Raw genomic sequence first — 23260 nt, 5'->3', positions numbered from 1 at the left:
GGAATAGAAGGTTATGGATAGGTTTTCACACAGGTTTTTTTTTTTTATTTATTCATTTATTTATTTTTTAAACTGCCACTGCAGTTTTTGAGCCAGAAGTCAGAAGTGGATCCATGAGAAAGGAAAAGTATAAGACCTTCATTTTTATTTCCTATTCCTTTTGAAGGCACTTCTGGCTTTTCAAAAAAAAAAAAAACACCTGAAAAAAACCTGTGTGGAAACCTAGTCTATCGGTTCTACTAACAATTTCAGGTGAGGTCCAGTGATGACCTTGTTAGATCCACCATGACATTAATGGCTTTGACTTGTCATTGTGCTGCCCACCAATTCATGGTAAATTATGCAAGTAGGTTCTGTCAGGAAACAGACTTGGCCCTCATTTACTAAGAGTGTTGTGTAGGTTTCTTTGTGGGTTTTAATTCCGTACAATTTATTTTCCACTGTATTTACTACATTTTCCACTTTCCCTACACTTTTGCTTTTTTTTTTTACACATGTTCTGATCTGTCTGGTTTTCCTCACCTGAAATCCACCACATTTTATGGGGAAACCTTAGTAAATATGTTGGGTTTTTGTGAAAATGTTGGGAACACGCCCCTTTTGTAGCCCTCACCCCTTTCCCCAGTGGCCGCACCCCCTTTTTCAGGTTTTTCTTAGCAAAATGGAGAGTTAGTCGGGTTTTTTCAATTCTGGTGCAAATTCTGGTGCAGACAGAATTTCTGGAGCAATGCGACAGAATCTGCCGCACAACCCAACAAAACATGTCGGGTTTGCAATAGTAAATGAGGGCCTTTGTGTATAAATTTCTGTGTAATACTGAAATGTTTTGGTCGTTAGGTCAACATTGTCATTGGCTAATATAGGATAGACCTTTATTATACTACAACATGCCACTAAGTGGGTTTTATATGATTTTTTAAATGGATATTTAAAATACAAATGCCCACCCAAGATTTGGGTCTGCATGTAGGTATTGTTCTAGAATGTATAGTTTAACCCCTTAAGGACCGGGGGTTTTTCCGTTTTTGCATTCTCGTTTTTTGCTCCTTGCCTTTAAAAAATCATAACTCTTTCAATTTTGCACCTAAAAATCCATATTATGGCTTATTTTTTGCGCCACCAATTCTACTTTGTAATTACGTCAGTCATTGTGCCCAAAAATCTACGGTGAAATGGAAAAAAAATCATTGTGAGACAAAATTGAAAAAAAAACGCCATTTTGTAAATTTTGGGGGCTTCCGTTTCTACGTAGTACATTTTTCGGTAAAAATGACACCTGATATTTATTCTGTAGGTCCATACGGTTAAAATGATACCCTACTTGTATAGGTTTGATTTTGTCGTACTTCTGGAAAAAATCATAACTTCATGCAGGAAAATTTATACGTTTAAAATTGTCATCTTCTGACCCCTATAACTTTTTTATTTTTCCGTTTATGGGGCGGTGTGAGGGCTCATTTTTTGCGCTGTGATCTGAAGTTTTCAACGGTACCATTTTTGCATTGATAGGACTTATTGATATAAAAAGTGACCAAAAATGCACTATTTTGGACTTTGGAATTTTTTTGCGCGCACGCCATTGACCGAGCGGTTTAATTAACGATATATTTTTATAATTCGGACATTTCCGCACGCGGCGATACCACATATGTTTATTTTTATTTACACTGTGTGTTTTTTTATGGGAAAAGGGGGGTGATTCAAACTTTTATTAGGGAAGGTGTTAAATGATGTTTATTCACTTTTTTTTTTCACTTTTTTTTGCAGTGTTATAGCTCCCATAGGGACCTATAACACTGCACACACTGATCTTTCACATTGATCACTGGTTTCTCATAGGAAACCAGTGATCGATGATTCTGCCGCTTGACTGCTCATGCCTGGATCTCAGGCACTGAGCAGTCATTCGGCGATCGGACAGCGAGGAGGCAGGTAGGGGCCCTCCCGCTGTCCTGTAAGCTGTTCGGGATGCCGCGATTTCGCCGCGGCTATCCCGAACAGCCCACTGAGCTAGCCGGCATGCTTTCGGTTTCACTTTAGACGCGGCGTTCAACTTTGGGTTAACAGCGATCAATGCCGCGCGCTATTACCCACGGGTCCCGGCCGTTGTTAGAGGCCGGGCCCGACCCGCTATGACGCGGGGCAACGCCGTGGCCCCACGTTGTAGATCGGGAGTGGACACATGACGTTCCAGTACGTCATGTGTCCTTAAGGGGTTAAAGGCGTTTTCCCATAATAAAAATTGTCTCAACATTGAAAATCTGTCTCTGGGACCTCTATTAATGACAATAATGGTAGCCCTGAGTCCCCTTATTGGAATATAGCAGTAGTCAAGCATTTGTACTATTTGCAATGTGGTATCCCAGTACCAGATTGCATCCATTACCTTGCGGTGAGGTCCCCAAAGTCAGAGTCCCTAGGTACCGGTGGGGTCCTCATCAGTAGTTGGCCCCTTGTCACCCCTGTCATAGTTAAAATTATTTAGATTTAAAATGTATATATGTATATAATGTATACTTACCTTGTTGTAGTGTCGCAGTACCTGCGGGTCACGTGATGCGTTCCAATACTCTATGGTTTATGGTTCAAGGACCTTTGGAGGAAGTCAGGTGATCGCCCACCATTCATTGCAACGTTGAGTGACAGCTGACTCGGACCAATCCAAAACGGCCCTGCCCATATAAGGGAGCGGCGGCCATTAAGCGCTCTTTTTTTCCTCGTGGGCTGCTGATAGAGGAGGATCTGCGCAGTTGTCATCAGCAGTGACTAGGCCCAAGCCTTGCGGCAACGGACATCTTACAGAACTGTGAGTTATTTCAATCCCTCTTAAGTCTGTAAGAATACCAGACCTAAACAGACCCCTAAATACGGACGGATCTCTGTATCCTCCCTAATTCTAATAACCTCTTGGATAAGCTAATGGTCCGCGGCATCTGTCAATCACTGCCGTACTACATAGAGACTGTATTGCTAAGACTGTTGCTGTTAATTGGATGTACCCCAAGTACTTCAGTAAAGTTCATACTAGTTCAAGTTCATCTCTATTGTGGACCTTCATTCATTTAAGCACGCACCTATCGTTTTTGGGAAGGGTGGCGATAGGCCGAAGATTTACCTCAGCGTATTAACCCTCACCCTGGCGTCACGAGTGACTGGGGTTAAGTTAACCCCTCATCTACTGAAACAACACCCCAACTATACTACACCCCCCAAGGCTTACCACAGCAATATTTAAACTATATGTGACGGCTGAGGATAGGTGAGCGCTGAACATGGCTATCTCCGTCAGTCCCATAGACTGAATGAAGCAGCGGCATGCTGGGGAAGGGTAACTTGAGCCCTCCATTCTTGTCATCAATGGTCATCCCAGCAATTGCCTCTACACAGGTGATAATTTAAATTTAAGAAACCTCTTTAAAATCTTGCATGGGGTCATTTAGAGGAGTAAAGAGCTTTAAAGCCAAAATAGCTCGTTCTTCTACTGATAATCATTATACGTTTTTCTACCTATTAGAGAGATTGATCCAATGCAAATATTCACAAAGAAAGAGTCAAAGAGAGATTGCACTCACCATGCACAGATTTATTCACTGGGGTACAGGCATATAAGGCGGAGGCAGGGGCACAACGGAACAAATTGTTTTGCGCTGGTATGCACTTCTTCACACCAGCTAGAAGAAGCGCATACCAGCGCGAAACAACTTGTTCCGTTGTGCCCCTGCCTCCGCCTTATATGCCTGTTTTCCAGTGAATAAATCTATGGATGGTGAGTGCAATCTCTCTTTGACTCTTTCTTTGTTACTTACCCAGAGCTGCACCACCGTTGTCCACATCTACGCCGCACCTGCACTGATATTAGTCTGCGCTCCTGCACCATACCCTAGTCCTGCAGTGCCGGGTCCTCCACTCTACACTACAGTTTCCAATACAAATATCCACTCCTCATATTAAAAAAAAAAGAAAGAAAAAAGAAAAAATGGACTTTGTGGTTACATTGTGGCTCGGCCAATTATCTCCTTCAAATGGGGTTGGAGGAACCTATGATGCTCTGCCTACAATAGAAGAGCTTTTTTTTTTGGGGGGGGGGGTTATCAAGAATTTTACACATCTTTTTTTAAGTTAAAAAAAAGGTGCAAATTTGAATCCCAGAGCAACTCGGGGTCTTTTTTACTCTCCAAAATTTGCTAACCTTGTGGGGCTATGGGAAAAAGCCCAACTAGATCTTCTTAGGGCCTTTTAACGTTGGACATTCAAAATGCAAACAAAGAGAGAAATTTGTCAAGTATTTTACCAAGTTTTTTTGGTGCGCTAAAGAGTGCGCAAATTTGGGGCATAGAGGGTTTTGCAACTTTTTGTCCTTAATGACTATTGCCAAACTTGCTTGTCACTAGTAAGCAAGTTTCCTAAAATGACACATCACAACCACTGCAATGTCAATGGGCGAAATCGTTCATATAAGCAAGTTTGGCAAAGTCTCAAAGTAAGACAAAAGACCCATAAATTCCCTCAAATAAGTGCCTTTTTACACACCAAAAGACATGGGAAAGGCTTGATAAATCTGCCCTTTTTTTTTCATTTTTGCATTTAGAATGTTCATCATGAAAAGGAAAAATTTGGCTTTTTCCGGTAACCCCACAATTTTAGCAAATACTGTGGAGTCGGGGTGTTGCAATGATGCTACAGGTTCTGGTGGTATTAACCCTTGGTTTGTCGTGACGCCAGAATGCGGTTGTTCTGTATAGAAGGCCCTGCCGACAATCGGCTCAAAAATGGCAGTATAATTAACGGAACGTCCACGGCAGGATTTATGAGATAACTGGAACTTTTACTTAACTTCTTGTGCAAACAGTCTTTACAATCAAACAGTTTATCTTGAGGTAACCAGGATGCAGGTTCCTCACAGGCTTGGCTGGGACTAATAGTCTTGATCTTTAAGCAGGCCACTGTGCTACTAATTATAGGATTTGAGTTGAATAGTAGTCACAAAGAATTTGTAGATAGAGCTTTATAACTCACGGTTTTAGTAGCTACTGGTTCTTTAGGCTTTGGCCTAGGTAAGATGAATTGAGATATGCCGATTGTGCTTGCTTGACAGAAACAAGAAAGCAGGAACAAGAGCGAAAATTTTGTGACTGCAGCCCCTTATATACTAAGGAGGCTGGACCAATCCCATTGGTTTAAAAGCCTGTAGGTCCTGAAGCCTGTAGGTCTGGGTACATCACATGACATTATCACATGACCCAGGAAGGTCCTATACATTTATACAACTTTGTACATAACTTTATACATAACGACCAATATACACTATACCTTTATAATGCATTATACGAGGCGAGTAAAGGGTAAGCCCTACAGGAGAGCCCTGTGGAATAGAGGGACTCTAACTGAGGGGACTTAAAGGGGTACTCCTGACTAAGACATCTTATCCCCTATCCAAAGGATACAGCTGTCACACCCCCTCACATAGGCTTGCATTGAGGGGGCGGAGCATGACATCACACGGGGCGGGGCCGTGATGTCACAATGCTCCGGCCCCCGTGATCGCCAGTAATCAGACCCTCAGCGAACGTACTCCGGGGACTGATTCTAACGGGGTGCTGCGTGCAAGATCACGGGGGTCCCCAGCGGCGGGACCCTCACGATCAGGCATCTTATCCCCTATCCTTTGGATAGGGGATAAGATGTCTTAGCGCCGGAGTACCCCTTTAAGACAGGACAAGGTCCTGTACCGGGACACCACAAAACAATAGGGTTATAAAAAATAAAAAAAAGTTGCTCTGAAAGGGGATAAACAAAGATGTAGGATTCTGATGATGTGAACATACCCCAAGAATGGGCCCCATTGTGTCGCTGTGAGGCGACACAATCTAAAAAAGATGGAAAAAAAATCTCAATCTACACATAAAATAAAGCTTGTGAGGCTGAATTACATTTGTCAATGATTTCTCCGTCAATGCGCTTTATTGTATCGAAAGTGTATTCTAAAAATAATTATAATTACACAAAATTTACACATATTCATCAGTATTTATTGATTTTATTTGTTCAGGACATTACATGTATGGAATTTCCAGTCTGATGTAATATGTCATCAACAGGACTAATCTGTATTTGCTTTTACACACCTATAACATGCATCGGACATTTCTACGTGCAATTTTTGTTCTAGGAACTTCTATTTCAGCAGAAAAATATGTGCAGGAAAACGTGTCTTTGGCCTTTCAAATTACAATATAATGTGTGAACATCAGCCTGCAAAATGCTGTGTATCAGGTGTACCTTTAATTTTCAGGAAATTGATTTTTCTACCTGTGGTTTCCAAACAGTGGCCCTCAAGATGTTGCAAAACTACAACTCCTAGCATGCCTGGACAGCCGTTGGCTGTCCAGGCATGTTAGGAGTTGTAGTTTTGAAACATCTGGAAGGCTACTGTAATGTCTGGCTCTGGCCGGACACAAAGAGTTAACTGACTCTAGTTGGGCTGTAGCTGCTTGGAGCTCACCTGTCGTCTGGGTGGAGTTCTCAGTTCTGCCACCTATCAGGGAGTTGTTTCCCTGATCACCTACCTATATAAGCTAGGAGCAGTGATCAGTTCATTGTCTGTGAGAGGTTATATCTTCGCTGACACCTCCTGCTTACTGGATACCTGCTTGTTTATTGATCTTTGGCTTTTCCCTTGACACTTCTCTTGCTCTGCCTTGCTGTACTTCGCTATCTCCTGGAACCGACCTTGGCTAGGCCGACATTGATTTGACCATGTGTGTAGAGATGAGCGAACTTACAGTAAATTCGATTCGTCACAAACTTCTCGGCTCGGCAGTTGATGACTTATCCTGCATAAATTAGTTCAGCTTTCAGGTGCTCCGGTGGGCTGGAAAAGGTGGACACAGTCCTAGGAAAGAGTCTTCTAGGACTGTATCCGCCTATTCCAGCCTACCGGAGCACCTGAAAGCTGTACTAATTTATGCAGGATAAGTCATCAGCTGCCGAGCCGAGAAGTTTGTGACGAACCGAATTTACTGTAAGTTCGCTCATCTCTACATGTGTGTGTCTTAGTGTATCTCTGTTAGTTTGTGTGCCTCCAGCTGTTTCTCGACTCCTACTGTTTTTTTATTTTATTATTTTGACAACACTGCCCTGGCACTTAGCAGGAAGGGTTTGTCATTGTGGTTGACGATCCTTCAGTTAGGGCGGATAGGCAATAGGAAGGGAGAGTGGCTGTGGGTGAGTTAGGGCTTCACTGTTCCTTGCCCGTACGTGACAGCTACAGTTTAGAGACTACTACAGGACTAAGGCAAAGTTCCCCAAGCCATGGCTCTCAAGCATTTGCAAAACTACAGTTTCCATCATGCCCTGACAGAAGGTGGAGGGTTTGACGGGAGCTGAAGTTTTGAAATAGCTTGAGAGCCACAAGTTGGGGAACTTTGCCTCTGACCTGAAGTTGTCTCAGAACGGTGGCCCTCCAAATGATGCAAAGCTACAACTCCTCAGTGTTCCTCCAGCCACAGCTTGAGGAACACTGGTCAATCTAAGGCCTCACTTACATCACATTTCGAGGCTCTGAACATCACATCAGGGCTCCGAACATCACATGACAAACAGACTCCATACGGCCCAGATAGACCACCAGAAAAGGATTGTTTGATCCACTGACAAGCTAAAGCAGCTCCCACAGTTTTGCTGTCTACCATTTAGACATTGTCGGCACCTTCATTACACACCGTGTCTCTGCCCGGACCATTTCAGATGCTTAGCAGAAGGAAATTGGGTGTCATGGTGCACACTACCTGTCCTGCCGCTGACAGCCAGCCACCATTGCCTTCATTTGCATTGGTGTCGTAGATGAGAAACCTGGACTGCTATTTTCAAGAACTCAACAGTCTCAAGTGACGAATCCAGGTTTTGTTTCGGATCCAATTCATGTATGGAGGCCTCATAAGGAGTGACTTTGGTGTGGAGAGACACACTGTCCTGACTGCTGGTGTGATGATATGAGGAGCCATTGCATCTGACAGTCGGTCACCCCTAGTGATACGAGGGACACCAACAGCTTGGAGATATGTGCAGGACATATTGAAGCCACATTTGTCGCCTCTGGTCCGGGCCATCTCTGCTGCAGGGACCATCCGGTGGGGATAGTTAGTCGTTGCTGGCTGTCCATTTTCACCGGGGGGGCCCTCTTCTCCGCTCCAGGCCCGGCTCTGGACTAGTGATGTTGCCTTGACGACGATGACACACCGGGAAGTTGCGCATGAACGTCCCTGTGCGTCGTCAAAGCAATGTCACTAGTCCGGGGCACAAAGCACGGAGAAGAGGCCCCCCGGTGAAAATGGACAGCCCGCAATGACTAACTATCCCCACCGGACGGTCCCTGCAGCATAGATGGCCCGGACCAGCTCACCAGAACTTCCCGCCGAGGGGAGGTGAGTACAAAACAAAAGGGGGGGGGCTAGATGATGACTAAGGCCGCAGTGGTCTTCAACCTGCGGACCTCCAGAGGATTCAAAACTACAACATGCTGGGAGTTCTAGTTTTGCAACATCTGGAGGTCCGCAGGTTGAAGACCACTGATGAAGGGATTGACAGGCGGTGATGATGAAGGGGGGGGGGGGATGACGGGGGTCTGGATGATTATATGGGGGGATGATGTATTTCCCACCCTAGGCTTATAGTCGAGTCAATAACTTTTCCTGGGTTTCTGGGGTGAAATTGGGGGCCTCGGCTTATATTCGGGTCGGCTTATACTCGAGTATATATGGTACTTTTTTTCTCTGATACAAGACAATGCCCTATTTCAGAACGGTCGTATCAACATTGAATCGCTGCAGAGTTTTCAAGTTGCTCCTTTGTTGAAATTCTTTGGGATGAGATAGAACTGGATGTACAGCGTATGGTTGGATCTCTGCTGTCTATATACTAACATCCTGTACAATATTATTAATATGCTCTTAATATTATGTTGGTGAATGTTGCCCAAATATATCAACAAATAAAATTACACTGACATTACCAAATCTTTCATCTTCAGTCAAGCTAAGCCCATGTGCAGTGTCATAGTCACAGTGGCAGGCTTTTCCTGTCCTGTCCATGACATTACCCAGAGGAAGAGCTTACAGGGGGTCACCTTGTCTGGCCTTTCTTCTTCTGAAGTATGGCTCTCCATAGGAGATCATTAGCATCTTAGAAAGCAGATCAACCAACAATGGCTACACTTAGATACTGACTTGTCCCGGAGTCAATGCTAGTCTTTACCTTACTCAAAGTCTTTCCTTTATCCAAGGCAAAATCCAGTGTGTAAGTTCTCCTTGAAAAATTGATTGCACACCTGATGTTAGAACAGTCTTTCTTTCACACACATAATTGTGATGGTTGCAGTCACTTAAAGTGCTTCAGTTACAGAATTTGATGGTTACAGCATTTTATGGTTACAGAAAAGTCTAAAAGGGGTGGCCCAGCAAAAACTTCTTTTTTTTTCATAAATATGCCTAGGCTGCCTGCTAAAAGTAAAAAAAAAAGCTTGTACTTACCTCCCGGGCTCCCCCACATCCTCTGTTATCACTGTGCCCAGTTTCCACCACAATGCATTTTCTAATGCTGTGGTCATTACATCACATTGATGCTCAGCCAATCACTGGCTAAGCTGGGACACCACTGCGGCCAATGATTGGCTGAGCACCAACTTGATGTATCGACCACAGAACCAGGAACCAGGAGGAGCAGTGCGGTGGAGACTGGGCGCTATGTTACCCTCTTTATGGGGTATAGTACAATGGGCAGTCACAAACACACTAGGGGTTACAAGGACTTGAATGTTACTGAACTCCCCTAAAAATGTCCCTGTTATTTAGAAAAACTTTTGACATGTCACAGAGACATGTCAAAAGTTTTGATCAGTCAGGATCTCAGTGCTGACACCCCACCAATCAGGAGAACGAGTGGGGGAAGGGCGCAGTAGAAAGCTTTACTCCCTGGATTACAATGATCTCTGTCCCATAGACTTAAGAGAGAGATCACTTCTCCACACCCATTCTAAACAGTGACATGTCTCTGTAGACATTTAAAAAGTACCTGTCACCAAATAAACTTTTCTAAACTAACTCAGGCTATGTTTCCTAACTACTCCTAACACTCCTCCCACCCTTAAAAAAAATGTCAGAGCTTTAAAAAGCTCTGTATCTTACCTTTATTTTTGCTCACATAGTGCAATTTCCCAGCAGGAGAAAGTGGGCGTTTCCCAGCAGGCAAGACATCACTGAAGCCTGCTGGAGGATCACTTCCGCCCTCACATGGATGCTGTGCTGTGATGAATAGAAGACCTCAAGCTCAGTGCAGAGAAAGAATTCCTGAGTTTGCGCTCCTGCCATTACAAGCAGAAGACCAAAATCTGAGATTTTGACCAGACGGAATGTGTTCTGACCAAGAAGGGAGACCCCTGGTGGCCAGAAGTATACATCAGAAAAACTTTTTTTTTTTTTTTTTATGGAAGCCAATTAAAAAAAGCTATCTATTTGGCATAAGGAATCAAATATTAAAAATCATGTTTAATGACAGTGTCCATTTAAGGGAGTATCACCAACAATTTTTTTAAATCTAATAATGATACGTGTTCTTTCCTTCTTATATGTATTTCCTTGTAGTTTTTTTTCTTCTATTTTCTGTACATACCTATGGGGGTCTCCATTTTCTAATGTCAAGGATTAGAAAATGTGTTTTTTTGTTTTTGTTTTTTTGCAAAAACAGCACCACTCTTGTCTACAGGTCGTGTGCAGTACTGCAGTTCAGTCCCATTCACTTCAATGGAGGCGAACTCCAAAACCAGATACAACCTGTGGACAAGGGCAGTGCTGTTTTTGCAAGAAAGAAGACGCGTTTTTCTAATCCTGGACAACCCTTTTAAGTACTACTAATGGTGGTATACGTAGGTCAATGTCCACATAACACACATTTAGAAAGGCATGGAGACGGCTTAAATTGATCACTTGCCTCTAAGCTGCAGAATTATTGCTGGAATGTTCTATGTGATATGGAGAGATTCACCATCCACACACGGAGTAATGTTAATGTACTCCATCACTCATTTCAGTGACACAGAGGGACGTCAATACATGAGAAACAAAAGTGAATACATTTCCGAAGCTCCACTCACAACCGGCGGCATACCAGGAATGGACCATTCATTATATCTGTTGTTCTGCAAACATAGACAAAAACTACAAAAATTTTGGATTATTTCCATTTCCCCAAGGCCCCAGTCTCTAGAATGGGGTTTCCCAACCAGGTTATCTCCAGCTGATGCAAAACTAAGACTCCTAGCATGCCCAGACAGCAGATAAGTTGTCCCCATACACATTAGATCAGTGCCTCCTGCTGTTGCAAAACTACAACTCACAGCAGGCCCAGACAGCCATGGTGTCACAGTACAGGGATAATAAACAAAGTGATGTCACAGTACAGGGATAATATACAGTGATGTCACAGTACAGGGATAATACACATAGTGATGTCATAGTACAGGGATAATACACAGTGATGTCACAGTACAGGCATAATATACAGTGATGTCACAGTACAGGGATAATACACACAGTGATGTCACAGTACAGGGATAATAAACAGTGATGTCACAGTACAGGGATAATACACACAGTGATGTCACAGTACAGGGATAATACACAGAATGATGTCACAGTACAGGGATAATACACGCAGTGATGTCACAGTACAAGTAAAATACACACAGTGATGTCACAGTACAGGGATAATAAACAGTGATGTCACAGTACAGGGATAATAAACAGTGATGTCACAGTACAGGGATAATAAACAGTGATGTCACAGTACAGAGAAAATATACAGTGATGTCACAGTGCAGGGATAATAAACACAGTGATGTCACAGTACAGGGATAATAAACACAGTGATGTCACAGTACAGGGATAATAAACACAGTGATGTCACAGTACAGGGATAATAAACACAGTGATGTCACAGTACAGGGATAATAAACACAGTGATGTCACAGTACAGGGATAATACACAGAATGATGTCACAGTACAGGGATAATACACAGAATGATGTCACAGTACAGGGATAATACACGCAGTGATGTCACAGTACAGGGAAAATGCACACATTGATGTCACAGTACAGAGATACTATACAGAGATGTCACAGTACATGGATAATAAACAGTGATGTCACAGTACAGGGATTATACACACAGTGATGTCACAGTACAGGGATAATACACATAGTGATGTTACAGTACAGGGATAATACACACGGTGATGTCACAGTACGAGTATAATAAACACAGTGATGTCACAGTACAAGGATAATAAACACAGTGATGTCACAGTACAGAGATAATACACAGTGATGTCACAGTACAGTGCTAATACACAGTGATGTAACAGTACAAGGATAATACACAGAATGATGTCACAGTAGAAGGATAATACACAGTGAGGTCACAGTACAAAGATTATACACAGAATGATGTCACAGTACAAGCATAATACACAGTGATGTCACAGTACAGGGATAATACACAATGATGTCCCAGTACAAGGATAATACATACAGTGATATAGCAGTACAGGTATAATACACAGAATGATGTCACAGTACAGGGATAATTCAGGGGTGATGTCAGGGATAACACACATGATCATATCAGGGGAAAACACCAAAAATGACATAATGTCACAGTGCAGATATAATGCACATAATAATGTCACAGTACAGGGGTATTTCAAAAAGTAATCTGTAAGTGAATGGATAAAGCATACAGAAAGTCTCCACAAAATCTCTCTAGATGGCTGTATATACTGGCTACTGCACAAAGAGTTAACCAATGCTGCTCAGCAGTGTGAGTTAACTCTTACTTTGCTGGGTTTGTGCATATCGTTTATCTCAGCAAGGGGTTACAGTAGCGCAGTGTTATATACACATTGCTGTTTACTGTATATTCTTGCTGGACAGTCGATATATGACATATATCTACTGCTCAACATCAGCTGTGCTCAGTGCTCTACAGGTGGGATCCAATCTCTGTAGGGACAGTTCCCAGTGCCTCTCCCCCCCCCCCCACCCCCCAAACTCCAGGGCCCAGGTGGCCCTGTACCCCTAATAGTTATACCCTTGCCGGTCATTAGACCACTGAGCAAACATAACATCCAAACATGTTGCACAAGTTGATACATGCATTTGCCCTCATAGCTCCAAATTCTTTAAAAAAAAAAATAGTTTTTTTGGTTCTAATTTTCTAAGAATGGAAATATTGTTTTTTCATATTTGTAAACATGCAAAATAGAAATCCATAATACATTTGAAAAAATTGCAGCTCGATCCTGGCCATTTTCTATTTCCCAATAGGGACGTTCTTTCTGTCATGCCATGTTTTAAATACTTTGCATGTTTTATGCAAAAAAGTCCAAAAGTTATGACTTTAGCTTTGCATCACTTTGCAATGTTCACACTTGTTTTCCTAAATATTTTATGTCAAATTCTGCAGGGTAAATATGCAAAGGCCCTGAACATATTTACAAAGTAAAAGGATGCAAAGTATAACTGAGCGGTTTCTCATAAATATACATAACTCAGTTATCCCCCCCAGGGTACATCTCTTCTATCAGTTGTTTCCTCATGTCTTCCAGCACTAAACATCTCAATGTTCCATTAAATACAGTGGTCCCTCAAGTTACAATATTAATTGGTTCCAGGACGACCATTGTATGTTGAGACCAGAACTCTATGGAAACCAGGTAATTGGTTCTGAAGCCACCAAAATGTCATCCAAAAATAGGAAAAAGTGAGGATTAAAGAAAACTAAGTAGATGACTAATACAGATAAAGAAAATCCTTACATATAAAAGTAATAAAGATCTGCTGGGAGCTGTAAATCACTGTCTATTTCAGTGTTTCCCAACCAGACTGCCTACGGTTGTTGCAAAATTACAACTCCCAGCATGCCCGGACAGCCGAAGGCTGTCCGGGCATGCTGGGAGTTGTAGTTTTGCAACAGCTGGAGGCACCCTCTTTGGGAAACACTGGTGTAGGTAGAGGACAGGAGCTTCTTCAGGGTCCTGTACAGTACACGCAATGTCCTAAAAAAAGGAAAATGGAGCCGCCCTCACCTGATGTCCAAAGGAGCAGCTAACACTGGCACAGGTAAAGAGTACAGAACATGTAATACCTCCCTGTACTGCAGGGGGCACTACTAGACACCAGTCAGTGCATGCACTTTAGTAATACAGGGGTTTTACCAGTGAAATATCCATTCTGATTGGTCGGTTCTTCCAGTCATTGACATGTTTCGCAGATTTCATAGCATTGTATGTTGAGTTTTGTTTCAAGTTACAATGGTCCAGAAAAGACCATTGTATGCTGAAACTATTGTATGTTGAGGCCATTGTAAGTTGAGGGATCACTGTACAAATAATGCGCAACACAAAATATATGATATCAAATTTGTACCTGTTGATATTGTAATTCTGTTAATATATCTTTTTCATTTCTTTTACGTTTATGTACTTTTGAACTTATTTTGCGTGTTGACTTTTTGTTTGTTTTTCTTACGTTTTCTTCCTGTTTAGTTTCTGTACATTGAATGTAACAGACTTTCACTTCAGCGAACACACTGATGACCCCCCCAATAAAAACATTAACTAGTGAGTGTATAGCAACCTCGAGTCTATCACTTAATAGTGTCATCAACATAAATGTTTATTGTTATTATATAGAATTGACATTCATATAAACATTCTGGTTTTGTGTCAACAATTGTGTCAACAGAGAGAGAGAGAATTGAGAGAATTGGGGCTCAACCAAATAATCAAGAATGGGTTCTACCTACACACGGGTTCTGCCTACACATCAAACAATACATGATACTGTAGATAAAGAAGAAGAAAAATGAAAAAGATGGCGCACACCATATTATTATTGTGCAAAAACGTTGTTATGATACATCATATACAACATACAGGTACGGAACTTTCTAAAATCATTAAAAAAAATTGCATAAAATAAAAGGAGAGAAAACTTCACAACCCAAAGGGTGAGGGCCATGAAACCCCTGCCAGAGGCATTCACTCCCCCAATGACTGCAATGATAGCAACTGATCTTCCCCCAATGGAACAACCACCAAATATCAATATATACAATAGCAAAACATAATCTCAAAAATCCAGAATCATGATATTTGGGCATCAGACCAGATGAAGAAGTATAGGGGACAAGCATGTGGGTGAGCGCCCCACTTGTCATCAGGTAATGTTCATTCACACTTGCAAAAATGCAGATGGATTTCTGCAATCATTCAAAACAAGCGAAATAATTCAAATATCTGTATTTTAAAAAATTCCACTCACATTCGCTTACGTGAGTTATCCAGGAATAGAAAAAAAAAAAGAGCTAAATTCTTCTAAAAACAGCACCACCCCTTTCCTCAGGTGGTGTGTGGTATTGCAGTTCAATTCTGTTGAAGTGGATACAGCCATGTTGTAACTCCACACACAACCTGAGGTCAGGTATGGTGCTGTTTTTAGAAGAAATTAGCTCTGTTTTCTATTTCTGGATAATCCTTTTAGGGCAGGGTCTTACGGAGTGCATCCGAAGCGTTTTTCAGGCTGCGGATGCGCCGATGGCAGTCACAAGAGCGAGCTCCCTGCTGCAGCTAGGCAGCACCGTGTGTCCGCTGTGCATCTGCTACAAGCAGGCACTGTGCCTACAGCAGGAAATCCACCGCTAGGAGCAGACACACAGAGCTACCCAGCCGCAGCAGGGAGCTCGCTCTCGTGACTTAGAATGGTACATCCGCAGCGTCAATTACACATATGCAGATGCGCACCATGTGACCCTACCCTTAAAGGGGTACTCCACCCCTAGACATCTTATCCCCTATCCAAAGGGTAGGGGATAAGATGTCAGTCCTGCCGCCGGCGACCCCCCGCAATCTCCTTACTGCACCTGGCCTTCGTTGAGAGCATCGGGTGCAGCGCGGGAGGCTTGTGACATCACAGCCATGTCCCCTCAATGCAAGTCTATGGAAGGGGGGCGTGATGGACGTCACGCCCCCTTCTATAGACTTGCATTGAGGGGGCATGGCCGTTACATCACTAGTGGGACGTGGCCGTGACGTCACGTGCCTCCGCCCAGCATCGCCAGTCAGCTGGCACAGAGTGAAGTTTGCTCCGTGCACCGGATGTATAGGGTGCCACAGACAAGATTACGGGGGATGCCCAGCGGCGGGACCTCCGCGATCAGACATCTAGGGGCGGATTACCCCTTTAAGTAAAAAATGACATCCTACGTTTTTTTTTTAAGCACAGCAGTATTTTGCGCCTGTTTTTTGAAAAATATAAAGGACAGACTTCTACTTTTCTTTCCTGCTGGATCCAATTTTATCTTTGGTTCAAAAACCTGCATTACAAAAACACAGGTTTTCCAAAGAAATCCTATATGTGAAACCACCCTTGGGCTATGTTCACACACAGGATTATTTTCAGCTCTTTTTATATTCAAACACACATTTTTTTAAGGCATTTATTGCTTTTGGTCCATTTCTTTTTTTGGCTGTTTACGGCCAAAATGAGGCTCATAAAATGATGTGTGAACACACCCTAAGGGCCCTATTACATGGAACGACGTGCGCTGTAAACAAGCGCCAATCTTGATCGGAGCTTGCATAAAACGTCAATTACAAGGCTCAACTATCATGCGGGTAGGGCGGGACATATAATTGCTGGATACATATCCACTAATACATGACGAAACGCACGGCCAACGCGTTTTTTTTAGCAAGTCACAACAAAGCTATAAACCAACTAACAAGTGTTTGCTCCTTTGCTGGCTGATCGCTGGCCCTATTGTACATGGTGATATTGGGCCCTTAGGCTGTATTCACATGTTGTGGCTTATTAGCAGTAACACCACTAATTACCACATGCGTTTTTGTTGTGTTTTACCAACAATTACCCAGAATGTGTTAAAAAATTATTCTAAGGCTAAGTATTCACTTGGATTTTTTTTTAACTCCCCAAAAAACACCACAAATGCCGCGCTGAGGTGCCATACCTACTTGATGTGTTTTTCTGAGCGTTTTCGGGCTCAGTGGACAATTTTCAAAATCGTAGTATGTTGACAAACCGTCTTTAAAAAAAGCAATCTGGCTTTTACATTGGCATTTTTTCTGGAATTTTTGAATATTTTTTATTTCAATTAAGAGTTAAAAAAAAAAAAAAACAGGGTAGACACAGGAACAGGAAAAACGGCCAAAGGAAACACCACCAGAAAACTGGCAGAAAAAAAAATTCTAAAACGCAGTGCCAGTTTTTCTGGCTTTTTTTTTTATTTATTTTTTCCTGGACAACAAAACACTGGCAAAAGAGCAAGTGGAAAACTAGCGCTACTGCGATTCTGTAAAACACACAATTTTTTACTGTGACTTTAATTCTTTGATGCAAAAACACATTCGGTAATTACTTCAGGTACCACTTATTAGCCGCAACGTTTAAGCACAGACTAAGGCTACGTTCACACAGGCGGATTTTTTTGCGGGTTTCCACGCTGTGTATTTGAAAGTGGGCGGGCTCTTCTCGGCTGTCCGCAGCAGATTTTCCACGGTGGTATCTACGCTGCGTAAAATCCGCCGCAAGCCCCATTGAAGTCAGTAGGGAAAATCTGCTGCGGGCAGCCGAGAAGAGCCAGCCCACTTTCAAATACGCAGCGGGAAACCCGCAAAAAATCCGCCCGTGTGAACGTACCCTTAAGGTGGTTTCACACACTGTTTTGATGAAGCTTTTAAAACTAATGAAAGGAATTGATTATAAAGAGGGGAAACTATATATTGGGTAAAAATCAACTTTCTAATCCATTCATAGATACCTAAAAGACTAGGTAGCAAAGACAGAATTCCAGCTCACCTCCCCCTGTTCACAATGCGTGGACCGGTGCCCAGCAAGGCATCCAACAATGCAGAATAAAGTTCAGGAGGTCCAGCACTGTCGTAGCAAGCAGCTTTATTGTAGTAACATCACACGGATAAAAACGGCAATCAGTCAGACATGTTTCGAACGCATGCGCTCTTCCTCGGTGACCTCGTCACCGAGGAAGAGTGTATGCGCTTGAAACATGTCTAGCTGATTGCCGTGTTTATCCGTGTGATGTTACTACAATAAAGCTGCTTGCTACGACAGTGCTGGACCTCCTGAACTTTATTCTATACCTAAAAGACTACATCAAAATGGCTAAGGAATGAAAACCACAAAAACTGCAGCATTTTTCAAAAAAAACATCCTGGAAAAACTTCTGAAAGAAAACAATGAGCATGATCTAAAGAAATACAATTGTCCCCAAAAATGCATCAAAAGTGCAACATAAAAACACACACACACACAAATGAAATGTTTGTGGTGCGTTTGGAAAACTAGCCACCTTTTTTAGCCAAATTCAGGGGTGAATATAGAAGAAATTGGAAATATAAACAAAACAGTAAAAATCGTAATCCTTCCAGTACTTATCAGCTGCTGTATTCTCCACAGGAAGTTATTTTCTTTTTGAAGTTCTTTTCTTTCTGATCACAGTGCTCTCTGCTGACACCTCTGTCCATGTCAGGAACTGCTCTACTGATAAATGCTTTCTTCCTCTTACTAGAGAGCAAGCTCCTCCTCCTGTTCTGGAAAGTTCCCAGCTGTGTATGTGTAGGTTAACACACGCACATGTGAAACAAAAATAGAGAAACAGAAACATACCTGCACATCCACCATTTGTATTTTGATCTACTTGCTTCTCTGCATAATTTCAAAAACTAACAGGTTGTTAATACACATTTTGATCAAAAAGTACAAGCCCACTCGCCATGTCAAGGCCACCTCATTAGAGTGGGTCCCTAACCTGACACTGGCATAACACCGGGCAGCGACCACTGCCTCCGAGACCCCATGCCCAACGGGGGGAGCGACCCAATGGCCAGGCAACCCCACTGCTGCCCAACCAAGCCCCTGGCTCCGGGCCACACCACCCCACAGATGAAGCATCACAGAAACAATGGCGCCACAGAGCACCACACCAGTGTGAACACCTACTCTGTGGGGGGAGAATGCTAGGAGGAAACGTCTGGGCCAAATGGGTGGGATAGGCACATGCATAGTTCACAGCCTTGCAAAAAGTTATAGTTTAATTGCATTATACGATTGCATAAAACATTTCAAAACAGTATAATACAGTATACATAGCAAAGGCACATAAACAACACACAGAATATGACACCAGACCACAGTTACCATTGGAACCCCAGTGGGATGTTGCATATCAGTCTGAAGCCTAAGGCTACAGATACATGGCACAAAAATGCTGTCAATTTTCTGCAACAAAAAATCTTCATCAATTGCTGCCCTGGGAAACCTGTACTAAATGTTGTGGACTTTAGTGCAAATGTCCTGCTGTTCACAGGGGCAGGAATTCCCAGACTTGTATTTTTTACAGTAGTGAAAGGTGATGCATGCAGAACTGTATCCTTGCTATATCCACTTGAAACAAAAGTGGAGCAGCACTCATTAGATCTGCTGCCAAAAAAAACAGTCCCTAATTACACCACCTCAGGGGTGGTGTAGACTGAGCAAATTTGGTGCAATCTTTGACCATGTTCACACGGCGGAAAAATTGCAGAACGGCTGGCAAACATGCCTGCAATAGGACCGCTCGGAAATGCACCATCTCCATAGATGGCAATGCATTTCCAAGCGGATTCTGCCGCAAGAATTAACATGTTCCCGCCACGGAAATTCCGCCATGTGCACGGTACAGTGGACTCCTATTGAAAGCAGGAGTACCAACATGTTTTCCAAACGTCATCCTAGTGTGCGTGTGAGATAGGGAAATTAGGCTGGGTTCACATATGTCCGGAGTCCGGCACAGTTTCCCTCTGGCGTACACTGGAGGGAAACTGATGCTAGAACTGATCCCATTCATTTGAATGGAACAGTTCTCAATCATCCAGCGTCTCAATTTTGACGCCAGATAGTTGGACATGCTGGAGGGCACCGGACAGGGGAACGTAGCTTTCTGTGCAGAAATAATGGATGGCGGATGCCATAAAACTGATGACAACTTCTTATCAGTTGTGGCATCAGTTGTGTAGAGATCTCTAGGCTGAGTTCACCTATGCCGGATGCTGGACATATGTGAACCCAGCCTATGGCTGGGTTCACATATGTCCAGCATCCGGCATAGGTGAACGCAGCCTAGATTTTGACGCAACTGATACCACAACTGATGACAACATGTTTGTACGTTGTCATCAGTTGTATGGCATCCGGCGTCCAAGCTGCATTCCCCGGTCCGGTGCCGTCCAGCGTGTCCAACCATCTGGCATCAAAATTGAGACATTGGATGATTGTGAGCTGTCCCATTCAAATCAATGAGATCAGTTGTAGCATCAGTTTGCCTCCGGAGCAATCTGTAAAGACTTAGAGGAGAACTGTGTCACTCATGGTTGCTAGCCCAGACTTGCCCAAGCTGGAAGCTGTCCTATATAAATTCAATTTCATTTTATAGCATAAAAAATATTATATTTTTTAACAGCTCAGGGTGCATTCACACCACGTTTTTGCAATACAGTTCCCGTATACGTTTTCTTTGGGAAAACCGTATAGAACCGTATTGAAAACCATATGCATTGACTCTCCATTGAAAACCGTATGCCAAAAGATGCATCAGGTTGTGTCCGTTTTGCATCCTGCACGGTTCTGTCAGTTTTTTTTCCTGTACCCAAAACTGTAGTCTACCACGGTTTTTGGTCCGGGTGAAAAACTGTATTAAACCGTATACGTTTTTTTTAACATGGGAGTCAATGGGAACTGTACAGAACCGTATGTGCATACGGTTCCATCCAGTTTTCACCATACGGTTTTGACTTTGCACAGTTTTCCTTCTTAGAATTTCAATAAAACAAGTGAAACTTTATTCAAAATGTGGTGAAAAGTTAAAAACGTATAAGTTTTTTTCTTAAAAAACGGATGCAACCGGACATCATTTTTCACACCGTATACGGTTTTTAACCGTATACGGGTTGAAATTTGTACACAAGTTTTGATACCGTTTAGTCTGGTTTTGGGGAATCCGTTTTTTCATCAAAAACCTGATACAGGAACTGTATTGCAAAAACGTGGTGTGAATGCAGCTTTAAAAAAGTGAATTCTAGATATTAATTTAGATTAATATCTAAATCATTCCAAATTAGATAGCTGAGTAGGTGAGGCTGTCATAGATAGGAACCCCACATGGCAGACATTTCTGGATCTGTCCTACACAAGTGTGAACATGTCCTTTCTTGTATATCAGTGGTCTCCAAACTGCGGTGTGGTATGGTACTTCCCAAATATGCCCCTCTTTCCTACTAATACTATATCGCAGCCATCATCTGCAGACCCTTATTCACTCATTTCATCCGGACATAATATGTGAGAGACTATGTACAAATGTCAGTGTTTCCCAAGCAGAGTCCCTCCAGCTGTTGCAAAACTACAACTCCCAGCATGCCCGGACAGCCAACGGCTGTCCGGGCATGCTGGGAGTTGTAGTTTTGCAACATCTGGAGGGCCGCAGTTTGGAGTCCACTGTTGTATATTGAGACATGACATCTGTATTATTATTATTTTTTTCACAGAAAGATAGGAAAAGAGAGATTGTTAAATTACTATCTGAATAATAATAATAATAATAATAATATGATAATGATTATAATTTTTGTACAATTGTCAAATGAAGTGGAGGATACAGCTACATTGTTACTCTAAAAATCAATACCCTGACATTTGTGAAACTAGACTAAAGTAATCTCAACGGGGGAGATTTATCAAAACCTGTCTAGAGTAAAAGTTGCTGAGTTGCCCATAGCAACCAATCAGATCGCTTCTTTCATTTTTATCAAGGCCTCTGCAAAATGAAAGAAGCGATCTGATTGGTTGCTATGGGCAACTCAGCAGCTTTTCCTCTAGACAGGTTTTGATAAATCTCCCCCAACATGTGCATGACATTTCTGTTGGTGTTTCAGGCTATGACAAAAAACAACAACAACAGACTAAGAGGGAGATTTATCCAAGCCTGTCCAGAGAAAAAGTTGCCTAGTTACCCATAACATCCAATCAGATTGCTTCTTTCATTTTTATCAAGGCCTCTGCAAAATGAAAGAAGCGATCTGATTGGTTGCTATGGGTAACTGGGCAACTTTTCCTCTGGACAGGTTTTGATAAATCCCCCCCCTAAGTGTCCCACAGGATACCCATATACCTCACAGGTCCTGAGGCATCACAGTTAAAGGGGTATTCCAGGGGAAAAAAAACTTTTTTCTATTTATCAACTGGCTCCAGAAAGTTAAACAGATTTGTAAATTAGTTTATAAAGAAAAAAGGGGGGTACCAAAAGCCTCTAGACCAATACCATAAATGGTACATGATGATAAAAATTACAAAGGAATAGAGTCGGACTGTGCTTCACTTTAAATGATGAACAATATTTAATATAAAATAATTAGAAATAAGACATAAATGTAAAAATAATATAAATAGTATAAATCAAGTAAGACATAAATGTAAAAATAATATAAATAGTATAAATCAAGTACATAAATACCTCCTTCCACAGGGCCCTTGTGGGGAGGTGATAGTATAATAATAGGATAATTTAATAGTTTAAAATCCGCATGTATGGTATATTCTTCCGCTACTTCAATTTTGTGTAAACCGGCATAGTTCACTTTTTATAAAGTGCACTCCGCGATCATAAAATTTTAAACAGTTCATATAGTAGTACAGTGGTCCCTCAACATATGATATTAATTGGTTCCAGGAGAACCATCATATGTTGAAACCATCATATGTCGAGTACATATGTCTATGTAAAAATGGTAATTGGTTCTGGGGCCTCGGAACCATTGTATGTTGAATACATATCTCTATGGGAAACTGCTATTGGTTCTGGAATGACCATTGTATGTGGAGTGTATGGGGAGTGTTTAACAAACCAGGGTGCCTCCAGCTGTTACACAACTACAACTCCCAGCATGCATGTACAGCCATTGACTGTCTGGGCATGCTGGGAGTTATAGTTTTGCAACAGCTGGAGGCACACTGATAGGGAAACATTGATGTATGGGGTGTATAGTGTGTCTATGTATTGTATGTGATGTGTGACATCGCATACAGTACTGTACAGTTCTTTAAATACCTTCAGGGGGGACAGAATGTCCTCCATTA

The 23260-nt window shown here is 42.3% G+C and overlaps 1 long non-coding RNA gene across 1 annotated transcript in view; it reads right to left on the bottom strand.

Annotated features, from left to right (window-relative positions):
* Positions 1 to 23260, bottom strand: part of LOC130358503 (uncharacterized) — a 114363-nt gene extending 91103 nt beyond the window's left edge. Inside the window, exon 1 of the long non-coding RNA XR_008889542.1 lies at positions 23232 to 23260. This is a non-coding gene — a long non-coding RNA (uncharacterized LOC130358503). The remainder of the gene's footprint in view (positions 1 to 23231) is intronic.

This window comes from Hyla sarda, chromosome 2, assembly GCF_029499605.1.
Source record: "Hyla sarda isolate aHylSar1 chromosome 2, aHylSar1.hap1, whole genome shotgun sequence".
In the NCBI taxonomy this organism is placed as follows: Eukaryota; Metazoa; Chordata; class Amphibia; order Anura; family Hylidae; genus Hyla; species Hyla sarda.
This window is presented reverse-complemented; position numbering and strand designations above follow the sequence as displayed.